At 44.6% G+C, this 6,353-nt stretch overlaps 1 long non-coding RNA gene across 1 annotated transcript; it reads right to left on the bottom strand.

Moving 5' to 3' along the window:
• Positions 1–1,763: 1,763 nt before the first annotated feature.
• Positions 1,764–3,788, bottom strand: LOC119275011. Its single transcript, XR_005135403.1, has 5 exons — positions 3,314–3,788; positions 2,988–3,188; positions 2,730–2,882; positions 2,360–2,534; positions 1,764–2,236 (listed from the first exon to the last, which is right to left on the bottom strand). It is a non-coding gene; the product is annotated as an uncharacterized LOC119275011 (long non-coding RNA).
• Positions 3,789–6,353: the final 2,565 nt, after the last annotated feature.

Below are 6,353 nucleotides of genomic sequence, written 5' to 3' on the forward strand. Positions count from 1 at the left end.
CATCAGATGTGCAATCCTGCTCCCCAACAAAATTACTTTTTTTTGGTTATGTGCAAAATTTCATGAAGAAATAATATTTGTGATGATTTGCACAATATTAAACAAAATCGATGCTCCAAGAAGCTTTAAAAATGATCAATTTTCGTTTGTCCTGACCACCATTTATGTTATTCCTTCACGAAATGGTATGCACATCTATAACACTCCGGCAAATTTGTAGCCAAAATAAATAAGCTTTTTGAATTTTATTATTATTATTCTAATTATACTATTCAACTATATGTATGTGATCTTAGGAAGTCCGTGTCACATCTTTCTTCTTCTACTTCTAATTAGAAATGCACACGTCCGACTCAAAAATAAATAAGAAATGCACACCAAAATTGATTGTACAGCTAACATACTTTTCTTGGCACACATGACATTTTCATGTATCAATACAAATTCAGACTCAAGCTGTAGTATGAATATAATCTGTAGCCTGAACATAATGTTTGTTTGGCTCCATGGGGCTCCTGACTATTCACCTCTTCACAGACTAATTCATAAGGTGGAAGGAACACCACAACTACTTCTGCATGTTACGTAGTTGATGCAAGTGCTTCTTCAAGCTCACAGCAGATGCACATACAATCTGGGCATTCACAACAGGGCTTCTTCAAGCTCACAGCAGATGCAAGTGCAAAGAAATAACAGGCTGGAATGACTTCTCACTGGGAAAAAGTGAATGCCCAGATTGTTTTTCAATGTCACGTAGTTGATGTGTAACACCAGATAGAAGTGTGTGCTTTTATTTGATGTGAAACATCAAATTCCTTGACAATTAAGTGTCGTTTGTGGAGTTTTGCATGTCAAAGACCTGTAGCTTTTATCAGGTTGAACCTGAGTATTCCATGGAACTTATTGTGTGAATTTAAGATCTTCAATGCTATGGAAATTTGCTGTCTATTTCTGAATTTGATGCCAATAATATGTACACTTCTGATAAAATATCTTGTAACACACCATTCCATACAGAATAGTACAGTCATAAAATATTTGTTGTCAAAAGTTTCCTTCTTTAACATAGCATTGCATACAGAACAGTATAATGATCAACAATTTGCTGTAGTACACTGCTGAAAAATTAAAAAGCTCACGCTAAATTGGGAGGCGAAGAGGCCGAGTCTGGGTCGAACTTGCTCAAGGGCGTCATTTACACCGCACCCAGCAGGCCCAGTCCGACGTGGCCGGTCGATGGGCCCAGCCCAAGCGCCACATATGCAAAACCATCGTCCCAAACTACTTAAGTTGGTGCCAGGGGGTGATATGTCTGGTTTAGAATAGTTCAGGGGATTAAGAACTCGGTTTTAAACATGAGGGGGTTATGTGATCCAAACGGGATACTTCTGGGGGTTATCTATACTTTTTTCTACAGTTACAAGATTATAAGGCGTATATTATCTCTCTGCTATTATCAATGTCGAGATCGTGTTTGAGCAAAAAAACATACAGTATCTAAATGGTTACTCCTCAAGACCATTCACCACTCATGACAACGAAAGGTGAATGGAAGATTCAGAAATCAAGTAAGGCTTTTATGGCCGAGCAAACAGAATTAAGTTATGCAGCAGATGTTAGAGTATGCAACAAACCGTTTAAAGCACAAAATAGGATGGATCATAGCTTGCGTCATATTCTTTCTTCAGCATAACTTCAGGACCAATATATGCCGGAGTTCCAACAACTGAATGGTTCAGAATGATGAACCAATGACAGTAGAATAGAAAACAACATGAGTTCAAATCATTTAGAAAATTAGTATCCATCCCAACATCTGTTTGTTACAAGACAGCAAGCATGGAAGACATGAATCTATGTGTTGTGTTGTGTGCAATATACGAAAATTTAGAGGAAGCCCAAACATCGAGGAAAAAGTTTAGAATCCAAGATTCATGTCTCGTGCATACATTAATTAGAAAATTAGACCATGAAAATGTTTCCCCACAGCCGTACACCTACAACACTTGAAAATATTCTAATCAAGCATGTACGACCATTTCACACCAGATATATGTTTTAATGCCCTTACCAATAGTCTGTGTATTAACGTGAAGTCGTGAACCCCTTCTATCATCGCCACAAAGATTTTGTTTCTTTGATCTTGAGGAGGAAAATTAATTGAATCCCCCTTCTCCCTTTTCTACAACTGAAAATTAATTGAATCCCCCTTTGCAGATCCACAAATAGTTCATTCCTAAACATTTCACAAATCACATGTTTAGGGGACCACGATTTCAATCATGAACGGATCTGATACACAACTATACTCCAAAAATTGACAATTGTTTTGATCTGGTAGGAGAAACACATGACTTACAGGGGGGTGAGCGTGGTTGGGATGGTCATAGTGGCTCGAGGTAGTTGACACCAGCGCGGCTGGGAACAAGCAAATCGCCCCGGAAAAACTCCTCCGCATCTGCAGTGCCCATGATGACTCGTGGCGTTCGAGGCACGAAAAAAAGGGACTCATGTTGGAGGTTGAGAACCAGAGCCTGCATAAAATGGAATCAACCCATTAGCCATACATAGAAAACAAAGTACTTACTATATACTCCACTATCCTCTCCGTCTCCGATGACCTGCGTAGCCAGGTCTAGAAGGAGAGGTCGTTGATAAAGCACGAAGCCAAATGTAATAACGCTATAGGGAGCAGTAGTAGTTAGCAAATTCAACAGCAGCAAACACACCGATGCAGCCCAAGCTCGTCCTGTTCCATATCGAGCACTCTCAACACTGCCTCCTCTTCCCAGCACACCCCTTCTTCAACCACGAGACACAGCAGCAGCAGAGGATCTCGTCCTATGGCATCTTCAACGATTGGGCAGCAAAGAGGGCATCACCTTCGCAAAATCGGAAGAGGTGATTGGAATTAGCAGCCTGATGGAATGATTCATGCAGCACAGCGATGCTACAGCCGTGGGTATGGGCGTGAGTAGTGTGCATACCTGGAGACCCTGCCACCTCCCAGGCTGCAGCAACAGATGCAGATGGCATCGCCTCGCAGCACCGACAAGATGCGTGGAGCAGCGACCAGTGGCAACGCCGGCCAACGGCGACTTTGACAATGGTGGCTTTGGTGTCAACTTGTCAGGGAAACGGTCGGCGGTAGCAGCAAACCATGATTGACGAGGTCCATGGCGTCGGCACTAGGGTTGGAGCAGTGGAGAGCGGAAGAAGCACATGCGCATGTGAGAAAATCGAATCAGACGGTTTCCAGATCGAAAGAAACAGAGGGAGGGAGGGAGAGAGAGGCGGGGAGGAGAAGAGGGACCTTCCATGGATGCAGCTGCTGCGGTGTCGGAGCTCCATGGAGAAGAAGCACATGGACCGGACGAAGGTCCCTAACCTTCCGTGGCCGCCGGTGGGTGGTTGTGGAGGTGGATCCGGCGCTGTGGTCGCTCGCTTGGAGCAGCTCGAGCAGGGGAGGCGTCCCACCGCCCCCTCATTCCTACTCTACCGAACTGTGCCGCCCAGCCCAGCTCGACGATGACGGCACTGGCGGGTCTAGGCGCGCCATTGTCGCCGCTTGACCTGCTCGGTCGCGATCGATTTCCCTCCCTCTTCTCTTCTCTTGTCTTGTGATAAGGGGACGGGAGGGGGAGAGGGTCGGAGCGGCGGCTGTTGGTGAAGGCCATAGCCGGCGGCGAGGTCTGTGTGAGGGAGGCGGGGCAGTGGGTGGCTCCGGCGGCAGCGGCATGGGTGGGGAGGGGAACGGGCTGGGGCTGGGCTGCGGTTGGGGGTTGGGTGGCCGCTTCCTCTCCTCTCCCGAGAAACAAAGAAAAATAGTACTATACTACTTCTTGTATTTTGGTGGATCGCTCGTAGCATACCTGGCCAGACGGGCCGGCCCGGCACGGCACGGCACGGCCTGTGCTAATCGTGCCTGGCCCGGCACGGCCCGCCGTGGCACGTTTAATAGCCGGGCCGTGCCGTGCCGGCCCACGGGCGCAGCTCCTTGGCCCAGGCACGGCCTGATTAGTAAACGGGCCGGCCCGATGGCCCGTTTAGCACGCTGGGCTGCATATTTTCACCCTGTTGGGCTGGTTTTTAGACCTATTGGGCTATATTTTACGTATACATCTATAAAAAAATCTGAAATATATATAAAAAAATTAAACGGGCCGTGCCGTGCCAGCCCGCGTGCCCAGGCTCCTGGCCCAGGCACGGCCCAAGGCGTGCCGCGTGCCAGGCACGGCCCGTTTAGCCCGTGCCGTGCCTGGCCCATGACGGGCCGTGCCGGCGTGCTTGCGGGCTGGCCTGTTTGGCCCGGCCCATTTGGCCAGCTATAGCTCGTAGCCCCTGATCCTGATTGGTCGCTCCACAAGTCCCACGGATCGATCCCTCACGTGGCCGGGCTGGGAGAGAGAGAGAGAGGGGTGGGGCCGGGCTGGGAGAGTGGGGAGGAGATTTTTTTTTGAAGAAGAGAGGGGAGGAGATAATCCGACTTCTTTGCCATCAGCCAGCGGATGGCAAAGGCCCATATCTTTGCCATCAGCCAGCGGCTGGCAGATGGCAAAGAAGTGGGGCTACTGGGCTGTTACAGCGCCATCATCTATTGGGCCCCACCCACTTCTTTGCCATCTGCCAGCAGACGGAAAAGATTCTTTGCCATCTTCTGGCAGATGGCAAAGAGGTCGGTTGATAGGTCGTTACAGCACTAGACCCAACCCACCTCTTTGCCATCTGCCAGCGGATGGCAAATGTTCTTTGCCATCTGTCAGTTCGTTGCCGTCTCTTTTTTGTAAGCATATGGCAAAGACGTTATTTGCCATCCGCTGGCAGACGGCAAAGAGCTGACTGATGGCAAATTCCCTGTTTCCAGTAGTGCCAGGAACGGTTAAGCCCGCCGTTTTGACCGCATTTTGAAACGGGCATAAAAAATTCAAAAAAAATCAAAAAATTGGAAAACCTTCGCATTGTGTCATTATATGTGACCAAGTTTCTAGGAAAAATAATAAAATTGTAATACAGAAATTATTTTAAAAAAGTGTTCTCAAATATGAGCTATCATGCGTGAAGATACATGGTTTTCAAGCCAAATGATCAATCATATGGCCACATTCATGGCATAGTTTGTTCAAATGATCACATATTGTGCACAAAGGTGCATCTTGGAATTCCAAACAATGTTGCCTAAGGCAGTTTTCACTTTCATTGCACAAAAGAGCCATTTTCCCTTTTTCGAGTGCCCCAAATGAGGTTTTTTGTGAAGGACCTACCAAATAATTCTTGCAAAATTGGACCAAATCATTTTTATAAAATACTAGGCCATATTTAAAGCACAATTGACCAAATGTTTGGGTGTAAAAAGTTTTGATCCACCTCTAGTGAAAAAGACAAATTTACGCCGATTCAATTGGAAGCGGGTCAAATTTGAACTGCACCTGCCTCATAGTTTGCTGTTTATTTTTTCCAAAAATCATTTCTAGGTACATAAGTATCTATATAATTAGAGAAACATCAAAAGTTTTCCAAGATTCAACCACTAGCTAGGAACAGTCAAGCCCGCCGTTTTGACCGCATTTTGAAACGGGCATAAAAAATTCAAAAAAATATAAAAAATTGGAAAACCCTCACATTGTGTCACTATATGTGACCAAGTTTCTAAGAAAAATAATAAACTTGCAATAGGGAAATTGTTTTAAGAAAGTGTTCTAAAAAATGAGTTGTCATGCGTGAAGATACATCGCTTTCAAGCCAAATGATCAATCTTATGGCCACATTCATGGCATAGTTTGTTAAAATGATCTCATATTATGCACAAGGGTGCATCTTCGAATTCCAAACAATGTTGCCTAAGGGAGTTTTCACTTTCATTGCACAAAAGAGCCATTTTCCATTTTTCGAGTGCCCCAAATGAGGTTTTTTTGAATGACCTACCAAATAATTCTTGCAAAATTGGACCAAATCATTTTTCTAAAATACTAGGCCATATTTAATGCACAATTGACCGAATGGTTGGGTGTAAAAAGTTTTGATCCACCTCTGGTGAAAAAGACAAATTTCTACCGATTCAATTGGAAGCGGGTCAAATCTGAACTGTACCTGCTCATGGTTTGCTTTTTTTTTTCCAAAAATCATTTCTAGGTACATAAGTATCTATTTAATTAGAGAAACATCAAAAGTTTTCCAAGATTCAACCACTAGCTAGGAATGGTTAAGCCCGCCGTTTTGACCGCATTTTGAAATGGGCATAAAAAATTAAAAAAAAATCAAAAAATTGGAAAACCTTCGCATGGTGTCATTATATGTGACCAAGTTTCTAGGAAAAATAATAAACTTGTAATACGGAAATTATTTCAAAAAAGTGT

Source organism: Triticum dicoccoides, chromosome 3B (assembly GCF_002162155.2).
Source record: "Triticum dicoccoides isolate Atlit2015 ecotype Zavitan chromosome 3B, WEW_v2.0, whole genome shotgun sequence".
NCBI classification, from domain to species: domain Eukaryota; kingdom Viridiplantae; phylum Streptophyta; class Magnoliopsida; order Poales; family Poaceae; genus Triticum; species Triticum dicoccoides.